The following is a 16,858-nucleotide window of genomic DNA, read 5'->3' as shown; positions in this document are numbered from 1 at the left end:
GATTTTGGATACTAATCCTTTATCCAATATGTCATTTTCAGGTATCTTCTTCCATTCTGTAGGTTGCATTTTAGTTTTGTTGATTGTTTCCTTTACTGTGTGGAAGTTTTTTTCCTTGATGAGGTCCCAGTAGTTCATTTTTGCTTTTGATTCCCTTGCCTCTGGAGACATGTCTAGTAAGAAGTTGCTGCAGCTGAGGTTAGACAGATTACTGCCTGTGTTCTCCTCTAAGATTTTAATGGTTTCCTATATCACATTTAGGTCTTTAATCCATTTTGAATCTATTTTTATGTATGGTGTAAGAAAGTGGTCCAGTTTCATTCTTCTGCATACTGCCGTTCAGTTTTCCCAACACCATTTGTTAAAGAGACTGTCTTTTTTCCATTGGATATTCTTTTCTGCTTTGTCAAAGATTAGTTGGCCATATAGTTGTGGGTCCATTTCTGGGTTTTCTATTCTGTTCCACTGATCTGTGTCTGTTTTTGTGCCAGTACCTTACTGTCTTGATGACTGCAGCTTTGTAATATAGCTTGCAGTCCAGCATCATGATGCCCCCAGCTTTTCTTTTTTAAAGTACTTATTTACTTATTTTGAGAGAGAGAGAGAGAGAGAAAGAGAGAGAGAGAGAGAATGAGCAGGATGAGGGCATAAAGAGAAGGAGAGGGAGACTCCCGAGGAGGCTCTATGCTGTCAGAGCAGAGCCTGATGTGGGACTTGATACCACAAACTGTGATATCATGACCTAAGCTGAAATCAAGAGTCAGATGCTTAACCGATTGAGCCACCCAGGTGCCCAGTATTGCTTTTCTTTTTCAGGATTGCTTTGAGTATTCAGGGTCTTTTGTGGTTCCATACAAATTTACGATTATTTGTTCTAGCTCTGTAAAAAATGCTGGTGGTATTTTTAGAGATTGCATCAAATATGTAGATTGCTTTGGGTAGTATAAACATTTTAACAATGTTTGTGCTTCCAGTCCATGAGCATGGAATGTTTTTCCATTTTTTTTGTTTCTTCTTCAGTTTCTTTCATAAGTGTGTTATAATTTTCAGAGTAAAGATTTTTTACTTCTTTGGTTAGGTTTATTCCTAGGTGTCTTATTGTTATTGGTGCAATTGTAAATGGGATTGATTCCTTGATTTATTATTGCTTTTTTATTGGTGTATAAAAATGCAATAGATTTGTGTATGTTGATTTTATATCCTGAGATTTTGTTGAATTCAGGTATTAGTTCTAGAAATTTTTTTGGTGGAGTCTTTCAGGTTTTCTGCATAGAATATCATATTGTCTACAAATAGTGAAAGTTTGACTTCCTCCTTGCTGATTTGGATGCCTTTTATTTCTTTTTGCTGTCTGATTGCTGAGGCTAGGACTACAAGTGCTATGTTAAATAGTAATGGTGAGGGTGGACATCCCTGTTTTGTTCTTGGCCATAGAGGAAAAGCTCTCAATTTTTCCCCATTGAGGATGATATTAGCTGTGAGTCTTTGGCATATGACTTTATGATATTGAGGTATGTTCCCTCTATCCCTACTTTGTTGAGGCTTTTTATCAAGAATGAGTGTTGTATTTTTGTCAAATCCTTTTTCTGCATCTATTGAGAGGATCATATGGTTCTTATCATTTCTTTTATTAGTGTAGTATATCTTATTGATTAATTTGTGAATATTGTACCACACCTGAAGCCCAGGAATAAATCCCAGTTGATTGTGGTGAATAGTTCTTTTAATGTACTATTGGATTCAAATTGCTAGTATCTTTTTGAAAGTTTTTGCATCCATGTTCATCAGGGAAATACAAATCAAAACCATAATGAGATACCACCTCACACCTGTCAGAATGGCTGGAATTAACAATACAGGAAACAACAAGTGTTGGTGAGAATGCAGAGAAAGGAGAACCCTTTTGCACTGTTGTTGGGAATGCAAACTAGTGTAGTTACTCTGGAAAACAGTATGGAGGTTTCTCAAAGAGTTAAAAATAGAACTACCCTATAATCCAGCAATTGCATTACTAGATATTTACCCAAAGGATAGAAAAGTACAGATTTGAATGGATACATGTACCCCAATGTTTATAGCAGCATTATCAATCATAGCCAAACTATGGAAATAACCCAAATGTCCATTGACTAATGAATGGATGAAGAAGATGTGGTGTGTGTGTGTACATATGTATATACACACAGACACACCACATCTTCTTCATCCATTCATATATATGTATATATGTATAATGTATATGTATGTATATGTATATATGTATGCATATATGTATACATATGTATACATATGTATATATGTGTAATATTCCCATATATATGTGTATATATATATGTATATATATGTGTGTGTGTGTATATATGTATATATATATATATATACATACACACATATATATATGCCGTTTGCAACAATGTGGATGGAGCTAGAGTATATAATGCTAAGTGAAATAAGTCAGAGAAAGACAAATACCATATGATTTCACTCATGTGGAATTTAAGAAACAGAACAGATGAACATATGGGAAGGAAGAAACAAAAAGAGAGAGGCAAACCATAAGGAACTCTTAAGTATAGAGAACAAACTGAAAAAAATTTTTTTCTCACATTACAGCACTTGATGAAAAATATTGTGATTAACATTTTAATATTTCAAGAAAAAAATGATTATAGGGGTAGGCTTTCTTTTGCTCTTGCCAGATCCTTGGCTTGCTGGGTACATTTAATTCTTGGTCCTGACCCACTAAGTGTGTCAGCTGTACTGGTCGAATCTTCAATTCCAGCCCTATATAAACACAGCAACTATATTGGCCTCATCCATAGACCTTGCCCCATAAACCTCTGTGACTGCGTGGACCTCATTAATTACACAGACTGCTCTGAACTTGATGATCATTTTGTCTGGATCATTTTTGAACCATCATCTAGCTGGTTCTAGACATGCTTCCATCAAGCTAGCCCTAACTCACCACATCCCTGACCCTGGCCTCACTGACCATAACAGCTGTGCTAGCCATGTTGCAACCTTTATTGCAAGGCTTGAACCATCATACTTAGGACAAGATGTGTCTATTATGCTAGAATGTGAACTTATATTTTGGGGTGTATAAAACACAAGGCATCAGAAATAGACATATTTGCTGTTTGGAACCAATGGATTTATGATTTATTCCCCACAAACAGGAATTCTAATACATTTTCTTTTGGGTATATAGATATAATTATATATGCTATATTATTATTATTATTATTATTATTATTATTATTATTATTATTTAGAGAGAGAGCTTGAGTGGGGGAGAGGGGCAAAGGGAAAGAGAATCTCAAGCAGGCTCCATGCTGAGCATGACCCTGGGATCATGGCCTGAGCTGCAATCAAAAGTTGGACACTCAACTGACTGAGCCACCCAGGTGCCCTGATTAAATAGAGTTTTTAAAAAAGTTTTTATTTAAATTCCAGTTAGTTAACATACAGTGTAATATTAGTTTCAGGTGTACAATATAGTGATTCAACACTTCCATACAACATTCAGTGCTCATCACAGCAAGTGCACTCCTTAATTGCCATTCCCTATTTAGCCCATCTCCCCACCCACCTTCTCTTCAGTAACCATCAGTTTGTTCACTATAGTTAAGAGTTTGTTTTACTGGTTTGCCTCTCTGTTTTTTTTCCCTTTGCTCATTTGTTTGTTTCTTAAATTCCACATGTGAGTGAAGTCATATGGTATTTGTCTTTCTCTGACTGACTTATTTCCCTTAGCATTATACTTTCTAGCTTCCCTTTTTATGGCTGAGTAATATTCCACTCTGTGTGTGTGTGTGTGTGTGTGTGTGTGTGTGTGTGTGTGTGACTATCTCTCTCTCTATATCTTACATCTTCTTTATCCATAAAATAGAGTTTTTTTTAGTTTATTTTGAGAGAGAGAATCCTAAGCAGGCAACATGCCTAATATGGGGCCCAGTACTGGACTCAGTCTCACAAACCATGAGATCATGACCTGAGCTGAAATTGAGTTGGACACTTAGCTTACTGAGCCTCCCAAGAGCCCCCATGAAATAGAGTTTTGAAGGGAGAGAACTTCCCTCTAGATTAGGTGTTGCTGAGAAATGAATCCTCCATTTATAATTTTACTTGACTGATGATTAGAAGTATTTTCCACAAAACTGCTTCTGACTCTGTATGTTTCAAACCTTATTTTTCCTCCATCCTCACATACCTTTGGGGCTGGTAGTTATAGGACATGTTCACATTACAGTGTGACTTCTGGTCTTGCACTTTGGTGTCATGTTGCAGGCACAGTGGTCAGTAGGAGTGTTCCTGCTCTGTAATGATGAGCAATAGCTTATGACACATGAAAGTGGTTGTGAACCACATAAAGATACTCCACTAAATATATTGCCAATTCAATGTTTCCTGGATTCCAAGATGCAGGGAATATATCTTTCATAAATTTTTATACATTTTATAAAAATGCCTGACTCTGGAAACACATTGTTAGGGGCCTTGAAGCTTAAGCTTTCTTAGTTTAAATCATTTCCCTGGGCATCATTAAGGCAGACTGAAAGGGAGTGGTTAGAAAAAAGGAGGACATAGCAGGAGAAATGGGGGTGAAAAACCCCAGATGGAGAGAGTTTTAAGGAACAGATAGCCAACAGTAGTATATTCCAAAGAGAGCCTAAGTGAGATAAGGACTGGAAAGAATCCTGGTAGATACAAAGTCATTGCTGACCTCATTGTACATGGGCAAATATTCTATTTGTTTCTCCTGTCTCATTCCTCTAGGCTGGCTCCTAAAACCTACAGGAATATGGAAGGTGATTCTATAAGCTGGCAAACATGACTAAGTGTCCTTTTTTTAAAAAAAGTTTATTTTTAGAGAAAGAGAGTGTGAGAGTGAATGGAGGAGGGGCAGAGAGAGAGAGAGAGAGAGAGAGAGAGAGAGATAGAGAGAGAGGGAGAGAGAGAATACCAAGCAGCCTCCACGCTGTCAGTGCAGAGCCTGACATGGGGCTCGATCTTACTTACTGTGAGATCATGACCTGAGCTGAAATCAAGAGTTGGATGCTTAACCAACTGAGCCACACAGGTGCCCCAAATATAATTAGATATTAAGAATTATATGTTAAGATAATAATCTTAAGATGAAAGAAGCTTCCTGAATCCTGAGAATATGAAAGAAATATGAATATGAAGAAAGTTTGGGAAATGGTCCTATTACTCAGAAGACCATTACATTGTTTGATTAGAGAGCCCCAAAAGCAGCTACCTAAATAACAGCCCCACTAGGTAATGTGTGGTGGTTGCATTTTTGTGTATTTGCCCCACAACAAATTTCCTTAAACATGTTGATATATATTTTCATATGTGTATTTTTTTAAATGTAATGTTTATTTTTGAGAGACAGAGAGGCAGACGGACAAAGTGTGAATGGGAGAGCAGCAGAGATAAGGCAGATACAGAATCCAAAGTAGGCTCCAGGCTCTGAGCTGTCAGCACAGAGCCTGACATGGGGCTCAAACTCACAAACCATGAGATCATGACCTGAGCTGAAGTCATGACACATAACTGGCTGAGCCACCCAGCCACCCCCCCTTTTTTTCATATGTTGTGTTTTTCATCTGTAGAAGTCTCATTGGTCTTTAAAAAAAATCTCACTGGGGTGCCTGGATGGCGCAGTCGGTTAAGCGTCCGACTTCAGCCAGGTCACGATCTCGCGGTCCGTGAGTTCGAGCCCCGCGTCGGACTCTGGGCTGATAGCTCAGAGCCTGGAGCCTGTTTCCGATTCTGTGTCTCCCTCTCTCTCTGCGCCTCCCCCGTTCATGCTCTGTCTCTCTCTGTCCCAAAAATAAATAAACGTTGAAAAAAAATTTAAAAAAAAATCTCACATATTTATCCTCTTCTTGTTTATATTTTCTTCTCCCTCTTGAACATAAGGATCATAGTTATAATTATTTTAATGTCCTTTTCTGCTAATTTCAACATCTCTATAATTTCTGGATCTGTTTCTGTTGTTTGATTTTTCTTCTGATTGTGGGTCATATATGACTGGTATTTTTTTATAGGGTACCAGACTTTGGGAATTTTATATTATCAGGTGTTAGTAGATTTGGTCAAATTCCTTTCAGTGGTGTTTCAGACTGTTCTGGTATGTAGTTAAGTTACTTCATTCAGTTTGACCCTTTTGAAACTTGCTTTTAAGCTTTCTTAGGGCAGATCCAGAGAAGTATTTAGTTTAGGGCTAATTTAGTCTCACTACTAAGGTGATAACTCTCCTGAAGACTACACAATATCTTGAATATTAAGACATCTTTCCATTCTGGTTGGAGGGGACACAAAATATTTTCTGGCCCTGTGCAAGTTCAGGTAATTGTTTGGTTCTATTGGTTCTTTGCCTGGCCTGGAGCTGTTTCTTCTTATGCATGTGGAGATAGTCATACTGTATCTATCAAGATTGGAGGGGACCCCTCCACACTCTCTCTGTGAAGCTTTCTCTTCTTTGGCATTCTTTTCCATGTCTTTTAGCTTCCTTGGCCTCCCTGTGCTCTGATCTCTGTGTTGTCCACCGAGTAATTTCGCTGATCTCTGTTTGGGTCACCCATGGTCTGTGCTTCTGCTTGGAAATCCTTCTATGCAATAAGTAGGACTCATCTCATCTGTTTCTATTTTCCAAGAGATCAAATCTTATGCTGCCTCTTGTCAAATGTCTGAAAACTATTTTTTTCCATATATTTTGTTTGGTCTTCTAATTGTTTAAGGTGAAAGGGTAAACCAGTTCCTGTTACTTCATCTTGGCTGGAAGTGAAAGTTCCCGGCAGTTGATTTCTGATTGATGGCCAAGAGTAATGGTTTCTCCACAAATAGTCTTAGGATTTGTTGTTTCTTAAACACATAAACAAAGGCCTACCATGAAAATAACTTGTTTTCTACCTATTACAAGGTCTAAACCTCACACAGTGGAACATTTTTCTTCTCATTATGTTGAGTGAATTTGTTTTGTTTCTTAAAGAATGAGTTTTCAGGAAGATCTGCAGAAAAGCTGTTTTGAAAGAATAAGTTCTGACAGTCCTTGGCTTCTTGAAAGAAATATTCTAAACAATAATTAGCTTTCACTGCAGAGTAGTTTTCATGCAAGATCTACATTGATTGTAAAATGTGTTGATGAACAAATGCAGACCCCTTATATACCTGTTAGTTTTATCCATATATTATCCTCCTGTGTTATTATAATCTATTAAAAACAAACAACCCAACCAGTGAAATGTGAAATCATTTCCATTTTATGTGTTCACTGGCTATGAAAGAACTGACATGAACTGTAAATTACAAACCAGCAGCTTTCTAAATACTGTAGTCCCCTTGTGGCTATTATTTTTACAAGTAATTCCTGCTCTTGTTGAAGTAAGTAGCGATATGGTGAAGGCTCTGAAGGAGCACTCTGTCCAAGATGCACACATTGCACATATATGTTCCAAAACGGAATGAAACATTATGAAGGATTGAAGCCTAGAGACTATCCTAAGGAAACATTTCTTTTTCTACTGAGTCATTTTAGAAACAAATTTCATGGAATCCAATTTTTCTGCCCTGGCTATTTTTATATGGAAATTTCAGAGTGAAAAAGTCACTTATAGTTTTGAATAAATTTCATATTAGAAAGAGATTGTTTCACTGAGGAATTAGGACAAGGGAATGCTCTATTGGCCAGATGCAGAAAATCATTCCTCATTTATTTGTCAAATGTGTACTATGTGTGAGACACAGTGATGACACTAGGGAATTCAAACCAACCAACTAACCAACCTTACTTTCTCCAAGAGAAATGACTACTTTGAGTTTTATTGCCTTTTGAATTGCTTATTTAATATTAAACAGTGGATTTTTTTCTCCCTTGATTTATAGAATGACATGGAACAGATGGCAATTCTACATGATATAACATAAATTGATCTTCAAGGTTGTATTTTCATCTATCACTACAGCACTTTTGCCTTTCTTTTTTTTTTGCCTCTTAAAAGAGAAAAATAAGAATTCTTTCCATTAGCCATGCTTGTTAAAAATTTAGGGCTACTTTTAGTGTTCAAGCAAAAGCTGCATTATTCATTACTACAACACTTTTTAGATTTTAAAGGTACGAGGCATCCTTGCTTGCTATTTGGCAAAGTTCTGTTGGGCTGTGTTAAGTTCAGTTTCTATATTGGCCTTATCTTCTTTGTATCTTGATCTCCTCTCTGTGCAGTTTTGACCCATACTCTTTTTCCCTGGCTTTCTGTCTGCTTGGCTGTTCCAGTTTGAGTCCTAGCTCAATTAAAGTCTTTTGGCTCTTGAACCCTTCTGCATCACTTCCCAGTAGATGATTTGCTCACTCCTGGCACGGAATTTTCTTTGGTTGGCTGTCCCCCTAGTGGTTACTCATTTTTCTACTCCACCCATCACTGGTCTTTGGCACAAGCCTGAGAAAATGTAGCCGTGTACCTGGAGGGAGTCTGCAGCTAGAATCAGGTAAAGACCTCTAGCTACTTTCTTCCAAAATGGGTTTGCTACTTACACTGCTTTTGTATTGTTCATGCTTTCATTTTGTATTACTACTTCTGAAAACTTTTGGGCCACATGTACATTGGATTTATCCAAGACCTCACAACTTGACTCTAAAGAATGAAGAATGGAATCTGAACTCACTATCAACAATCTCCTAGTTTATTTTGGTCAATGCAGCTCCACAACTTTCAAGCCACCAGATATCATTTAAAGATCTGCCTTACTTTCATGGGGCACCTGGGTGGCTCAGTCAGTTAAGTGTCTGACTCCTGATTCCAGCTCAGGTCATGAACGCACCCCGCATTGGGCTCTGTGCTGACAGTGTGGAGCCTGCTTGGGATATTCTCTCTCTCTCTCTCTCTCTCTCTCTCTCTCTCTCTCTCTCAAAATAAATAAATAAACATTAAAAAAAAGATCTGCCTTACGTTGAGTACATTCTTTTAATGTTACATCTATTTAGGTATTTGATTAATTAGAACAGTGAAAAAAAGTGCTAGTTTGGATATCTTACTCTCTTTTCTAAAAAAATTTTTTTAATGTTTATTTTACTTTTGAGAGAGAGAGTGAGAGACAGAGGCATGAGTGGGGGAGGGGCAGAGAGAGGGGAACAGAATCTCAAGCAGGCTCCAGGCTCTGAGCCATCAACACAGAGCCTGACATGGGGCTTGAACTCACAGACCGGGAGATCATGACCTGAGCTGAAGTCAGACCCTTAACTGACTGACCCACCTAGGTGCCCCTATCTTATTCATTTTCTTAGAACAATAGCCACTAAAATAAATGTGGATGATTGACTCATCAAAAACCTCATTAGAATAAATTAGCAATAACTAGTAATAATTGATAGTTAAGTTGAATAAAATAAATTAGTATACACGTATTGAAAACCTACTCTATGGCTCACACTGTTAAGACCACGAGTAAGACATGGACTTTGCTCTTTTGTAGTTCATGGTCAAGATGGTTAGGTAGACTGTCAAAAGACAATTTCAACAGAGAAAGACAGATATCATATGTTTTCACTCTTCTGTGGGTCCTGAGAAACTTAACAGAAACCCATGGGGGAGGGGAAGGAAAAAACAAAAAAGAGGTTAGAGTGGGAGAGAGCCAAAGCATAAGAGACTCTTAAAAACTGAGAACAAACTGAGGGTTGATGGGGGGTGGGAGTGAGGGGAGGGTGGGTGATAGGTATTGAAAAGGGCATCTTTTGGGATGAGCACTGGGTGTTGTATGGAAACCAATTTGACAATAAATTTCATATATTAAAAAAAATAATAAAAAAACAAAACAAACAAACAAACAAAAACCAAAAGACAATTTCAAGATGTAGATAGTGCACACCACTAGCTAGTACTACTAGTACACAATTGGGAGGGGAGGGATGGGCCTCCAATCCAGTCTGCGATTTGAGGGGTTGGGACAGGTGAGGAAGAAAGGTTCCTAGAAGAAGTGATGATTCGATTTGAGTCCTGAAGAGGAGTAGAGTTATCCAGGTAAGGAAAATAGGGCAGGGAATTATAGGAACAAGCACAAATGACTTGCCCTGAGTAAGAAAGTCTTGATCTCTCACCTTCTAGAGTGAAATGACTTTGTTGTAATATTATATCTTAAAATGTATTTGAATTTTGTGTAATACACTAAAATATATCCATACTAGTATCAAATATGTTTTAAATTCTTTACAATTTTAGTATAATCATCATTCCAGGAAAATGCTCCATATTTATCCTGTGATTTTTTTTATTTTTATAACCCTGGCAAATCATCAGATACTCTTGTGAAAATTAGAATCTCACTTTGAGAAGCTTTGGGAAACACTTAAGAATGCTAATTATGGATTTATACTGACCTAGTTTGAATTCTGACTTTATTTCTTCCTAAATTGACATGTCACTTAATCTATCTTAAACTTTAAGTTAATTTCTTCAAGCATAAAATGGGGATTCTGAGGGATGGAAATGAAAGCACGTATACAGAGAACCTGTTACAACATACCATTCAGTTCATGAATGGAGATTATATGGATTTCTTGAAGTTGGGGAACATGTCTGTCTTGTTCCTTCTCTGTATGTTCAGCACAATGCCTGACACCTAGGAGATACACAGTAAATAGTTACTAGACTGATAAAGCAAAACTCATTATTTAGAAATGTCAAGACTTTTCATTTTAATGTCAGCTTAGAAGTTTAGAAGAGTGTCTGAACAGTTTATTGAACTAGGTCTCAATAAATATTTCCTAATTGCCTAATTTGATGAATGACTTCATTTGGTGCTTGTGTTCAGAAAACGAGGACTGGATAGAATGTGGGCTGTATAAATCCAAGACTAATCCTAAAGCATGTGCTGTAGTACTTGTGCTCTCTTGTCTACTGTAAGAAATGGCTAAAAAATGCTGATGCAGAGGATCACGTGAAATAAATATGTAGATTAATGAGTGAAGACCCTAATAACCACCACTCAGGTCAAGAAATTGAATTTAGGCTCCTCAGGAGCCTGTCTCTGTGCTACATCTCAATCACAGTTCCCTTCTTTCTTCCAAAGTCACCACTGACTTTTACAGTAATCATTTCCTTGAAGTTCTTCATGGTTCATACAACCATGAGCCAAGGTGCATCCCTAGATTTAGTAGTTTAGTATTGTCAAATAAAAGAAAAATTGATGTGTTTTTTTAGTCTCCTTTAACCTACAAATTCTTCTTTTATTCCTATTTTTCCCTTACAAGTTTTCTTTTGAAGAACTTGGTCTGTTTTTCTTGACCTCTAGAGTTTCCCCATCTGGAGTTTACTTATTGAAGACTCATGGTGCAGTTCAACTTGTTCCTTTGTTTCCTCTATTTTCTGCAAATAAGCAGCTGGATCCAGAGAAATGATCAGACTGAGGTTCTAACCCTTTGACAAGACTATAGATGCTGATGTTTTCTTTATTCTTATTTTCTCTTTTTTGTTGAGGTATAATTGACATACAGCATTATATAAGTTTCAGGTACACAGCATAATGATTCAATATTTGCATATATTGCAAAATGATCACCACAGTAAGTCTAATTAACATCTGTCACCATACATAATTACAGAATTTTTTTTGTGATGAGAACTTATAAGATTTCCTCTTTTAGTAACTTTTTTATTTTTTAAGTTTTTAAAAAGTTTATTTATTTTGAGAGAGAGAGAGAGACAGCATGTGCAAGCTGGCAGGGGCAGAGAGAGAGGGAGAGAGAGAATCCCAAACAGGCTTCATGCTGAAAGTGCAGAGCCTGACTTGGGGCTCGGTCTCACAAATGGTGAGGTCATGACCTGAGCTGAAATCAAGTTGGATGTTCAACTGACTGAGCCCCAGGCACCCCTTGTAATTCTATTTTAAAATTTTTGATAACCTCCATACTGTTTTCTTAGTGGCTGCACCAATTTACATTTCAACTAATAATGCTTGAGGGTTCCCTTTTGTCGCTATCCTTGCCAACACTTACTTCTTGTCTTTTTGAAAATAACTATTTCTGACAAGTATGAGATGATATAACTTTGTGGGTTTGATTTGCACTTCCCTGATCATCATGATGTTGAACATATTTTCATGTACCTCCTGGCCATCTGTATGTCTTTTTTTGAGAAATGTCTATTCAGATCTTCTGCCCATTTTTTAATTGGATTGTTTGTTTTGCTGTTTTCTTTCATTGGGAGGTATATCCCAATTTTATCAGCTTGATTTTCATCAAGTTTTGATTTTCTTTGATGTCAGTAGCTTTTAATGCTCAAAGCCTTAACTTATTAATTCAGTGGAGATATTCTAATTTTATAATTTCTTTTTATCTCATAAATGAAATACTTTTATAAAGCAATGCTTTGTCTTTTCAACTATTTGTTGCCATTGTTTCAATTTGTGTAAGAAAAGCAGAATAAATCTTTTGATCTCTTATCAAGACTAGAGTGCCTTTCCCCTTTTTATTTCTTTTTATTTTATTATTTTATAGTTTATTTATTTATTTTGAGAGAGAGAGAGAGAGAGAGAGAGAGAGAGAGAGAGAGAGTCAGTCCCAAGCAGGTTCTGCACTGTCAGCACAGAGCCTGACTCAGGGCTCAAACCTATGAATTATGAGATCATGACCTGTGCCAAAATTGAGAGGTGGATGCTTATTTGACTGAATCACCCAGGCACCCCTTCCCTTTCCCCCTTTTTAAGCCATTATTTAAGATAATAAATTTGTTCTTTATCATTTTTTGAATTTATAAAAATATTTAATAAATATTTAATAGTTTCTAAAAAAATTTAAACATATTTTATGAGTTTCAACCCATTGCAATTCTTTTCCTTTTAAAGTGTGGTTTAAATTGTGGTTTATTCCATACAATGAAATAGCATGAAATCCATAAAATTGTGTTTTTAAAAAAATTTGAGTATAGTTGGCACACAATGTTACATTAATTTCAGGTGTACAGCTTAGTTTTTTTGACAAGTTTATATATTATACTATGTTCACCACGAGTATAGATACCATCTGTCCCATTTCATTGCTATTATAATATTATTGACTGCATTCCTTATGCTCTGCTTTTTTTCTCTGTGACTTATTCCATAACTGGAGGCCTATATCTCCCTTTCCCCTTCACCCATTTTTCCCAACCCCCAATCCCCTGTCCCTCTGGCAAGCATCAATTTGTTCTCTGTATTTATAGTTCTAATTTTGCTTTTTATTATTCTTTAAAATTCCATTTATGAATGAAATCATATAGTATTTATCTTTTTCAGTGGATTTATTTCACTTTGCATAATACTCTCTGGGTCCATCTATGTTGTCTCAAATAGCATGATCTCATCTTTTTTTATGGATGTATAATATTCCATTGTATATATATGCCACATTTTCCTCATCCATGTGTCTGCTGATGGATACTTCGGTTGCTACCATGTCTCAGCTATTGTGAATAATGCTTCAGCAAACAAAGGAGTGCATACATCTTTTTGAGTTAGTGTTTTAGTTTTTCCTGGGTGAATACCCAATAGTGAAATTATTGGATTATCTGGTATTTTTATTTTTAATTGTTTAAAAAAATTTTTTAAATAAAATTTCAATTAATTTTATATATTTATTTATTTATTTATTTATTTATATTTATTTATTTTAGAACAATGGAATTTTATTTTGATGAAAAACTCGAGTTTACAATCATTTAGTAAATGAAGAGCAAACACTTCATTTTCCTATCCCATAACTCTTAAGAATAAAAAATTAGTGGGGTGCCTGAGTGGCTCAGTCGGTTAAGCGTCTGACTTTGGCTCAGGTCATGATCTCACAGTTCGTGGGTTTGAGCCCCCTGTTGGGCCCTGTGCCAACAGCTCAGAGCCCGGAGCCTGTTTCAGATTCTGTGTCTCCCTCTTATCTCTGCCCCTCCCCCACTCATGCTCTGTCCCTGTCTCTCAAAAATAAATAAACATTGAAAAAAATTTTTTAAAAATTAGTAAGTAAATATCTGAACAGATTAAGGGTAAGGCACGTTCACACTTCCTGCATGTGACTCACTGTAAAAGGGCGAGAACAGCAGTGGGGAGAAAGAAGATATAGGCATTGAATCTCATCCTAACCATTCAAATAAGCCCAATGATAAATACTCATTTTTTTTTGTTCATCATGGGCAGCAAACTATATACATTTTACTGAAGGAATACTTTGATAGAAGCACTTATTTCAGTTATATTGTGTATCACAACTATAAAAATGGCTTGAACAGTTCCATTTAACCACCATTTATAAAATGCAACTATGTAATATTCTACATTTTACATGGGGTGTGAAAAGTGTCAATCTAAGCTGAAAAGACCCCACCTGCCAATTTTCCCCACTTCTGAAAATATCTATGTGTATGAAAAAGGACAGTCCCCCATACAAAGAACCAATTTCACAAACCTACTGGTAAGCAAATACATTTATATAACTGGAACCTCAGGATGCTAGAGTTGTACTTGTTTAAAAAACCATTCAGCTACCTTTGGTCTTTAAAAAAGCCTCCAGTGCAATATCCTAAACATTGTTATGTGCATCTCATGATGAAGAGTGTGGCCTTGTAGTGCAGAATGAGAGTGCGACGTCACCGTGAAGGGTAGCAAGCGATGGTTTCAAGAACATCAGCATCACAGCATTGGATTCTGTGCATCAGGACTGAGGTCATTGTTGCCAGAAGGGGGGTGCATCAGGAGAATATCCGGCTCATCCACTTGTGGAGTCGGGTGTATGACTACCAGCTGGTCCTGGGGAATGTCTGTGGCAGCTGCTGCAAGGTTGGTGATAGATTTACTTTTTACACACTGAAAGTCTACATGCTGACTCCTTCCTTCTTCCTTTTCCCAAGACATTCAAATAGAGGGTCTTTGGACATAGTTGTAAATCGCTTCTGGGGGGACTCCAGGCCTTTTCTTTACTTTTTCTTTGTAGGTAGGATAACCTTCTATTCCCAATCTAATCTTCTTAAGACCACTCTCCTTCAAAACTGATTTGGCCACATCTCTGTTTTCAATGTACTTGAAAAATCTATACAATTTTTTGCTATCAATAATTTGTGAATACTCTTCTCCCATCTGTGGTGGATACTCTTCATTCCAATCAACCACATCATCATTGGTAAGCACTACTATGTGGCATTCTCTTTCCCCACTCTGGGCACTAGCTACCATGAGAGGCAGGATCATTTCTCTCAGATAAAATTCAAACTGTATATGAGCACCATCATTTGATAACTCATGCATTAGGGCACTGAGATCTCTACATTTAATAGTGCTACATTCAAAAGAAATACAAAGATAGTCGCATGCTTCTCTCAGTTCAGGAACAGATATGCCATCAGGACAATGGATTATTCCTTTTTTGTAGTAATCCAGAATAGCTTGAAACACAGTGGAGCCAATTTCCTCTGCCACTTCATAGTCTCCCTTCTCATTGGGACGTGTAAAATTAGGTTCTCTGCCAGATCCAAACATCCTGCCCAACATTGTATTTGGCTGTGAAGTAAAAGTGGATGGTTATCCACTATCAGTGTTACTCGTTCCGACGTTCTTACATTCCGAGCTCCTTCTTTTGCATTTTCATAAATAAACACCATCTCCCCAGATGTCTTACAGGTACCATCTGAACTTGACTGACTACTGTTTCTGCTGCTGTTCCAGCACTGCTACTAGAATCATTTGGAGATGCCTTCTGAAGACGAGGACTGCTTGGATGAGAGGAACTATGGTCTTTTTCTCGTTTACATGGTGCTGTTGTGTTGGAGAAGTAACATTTCTTTTAAAAAATTTTTTTAAATGTTTATTTATTTTTGACAGAGGGAGAGAGAGATAGAGCATGAGCGGGGCAGGGGCAGAGAGAGAAGGAGACACAGAATCTGAAACAGGCTCCAGGCTCTGAGCTGTCAGCACAGAGCCAGAACTGGGGCTCGAACTCACAGACCATGAGATCATGACCTGAGCCGAAGTCGGATGCTCAACCGACTGAGCCATCCAGGACCCCACAGAAGTAACATTTCTAATACAAGGAATGAGTTGAGATTCCGTTCTTTCATGAGATGAATCTTGTAATCTGTCACTTGACCTTCATCTATCTCTTGATCGTTCATGTTCCCCACTAGCACCATGTAGACTCATTTTGGTGTGGTCAACAACTCCTTTAGCAACACGTGCGGGAGTACTTGAATGTTTATACAGTTTACGAGATCTGCTATGCAATTTCTGATCCCAATTCTCTGGATCACTGGAGTCACGGGTCATAAGGATGAGGCTCTCCTGCCATCACACTTTAAGCTTCCTCACAGTACTGCTCTGAAGCATATGTAGTACCCATAACCTGCAGTCCCTCTTGAATGTCCAGGGAGGACCTAGGTGAAGGGGGGAGCCAGCGAAACCTCTGCTTCCTCCTCAATTGGGTCCCTCTGGAGGTGTCTGTGGCAATGGCCACTCAGGTGGCTGCCTCAATTAATTTATTTTAATACCAGTATAGTTAACATACAATGTTATATTAGTTTCTGATGTACAATGCAGTCATTCAACAATTCTGTATGTTACTCAGTGCTCATCATGATAAGTATACTCTTAATTCCTTTCACTTATTTCACCCATCCTTGCACCCCCTGACGGCTCCTCTGGTAACTATCAGTTTGTTCTCTATAGTTAAGAGTCTGTTAGTTATTTGGTTTGCTCTTTTTTCCTTTGTTCCTTTTTTTTTTTTTTTTAGTTTTTAAAAATGTTTTTATTTATTTTTGAGAGACAGAAAGAGAGAGACAGAACATGAGCAGGGGAGGGGCAGAGAGAGACACAGAATCCGAAACAGGCTCCAGGTTCTGAG

General features: G+C 37.3%; 1 pseudogene; it reads right to left on the bottom strand.

Moving 5' to 3' along the window:
* Positions 1-14,658: 14,658 nt before the first annotated feature.
* LOC124516118 (BTB/POZ domain-containing protein 10-like) lies at positions 14,659-16,306 on the bottom strand (annotated as a pseudogene).
* Positions 16,307-16,858: the final 552 nt, after the last annotated feature.

Source organism: Lynx rufus, unplaced genomic scaffold (genome assembly GCF_022079265.1).
Source record: "Lynx rufus isolate CCGP_SWC_20201006 ecotype Redwood Valley unplaced genomic scaffold, mLynRuf1.p SCAF_2, whole genome shotgun sequence".
Classification (NCBI taxonomy): domain Eukaryota; kingdom Metazoa; phylum Chordata; class Mammalia; order Carnivora; family Felidae; genus Lynx; species Lynx rufus.
This window is presented reverse-complemented; position numbering and strand designations above follow the sequence as displayed.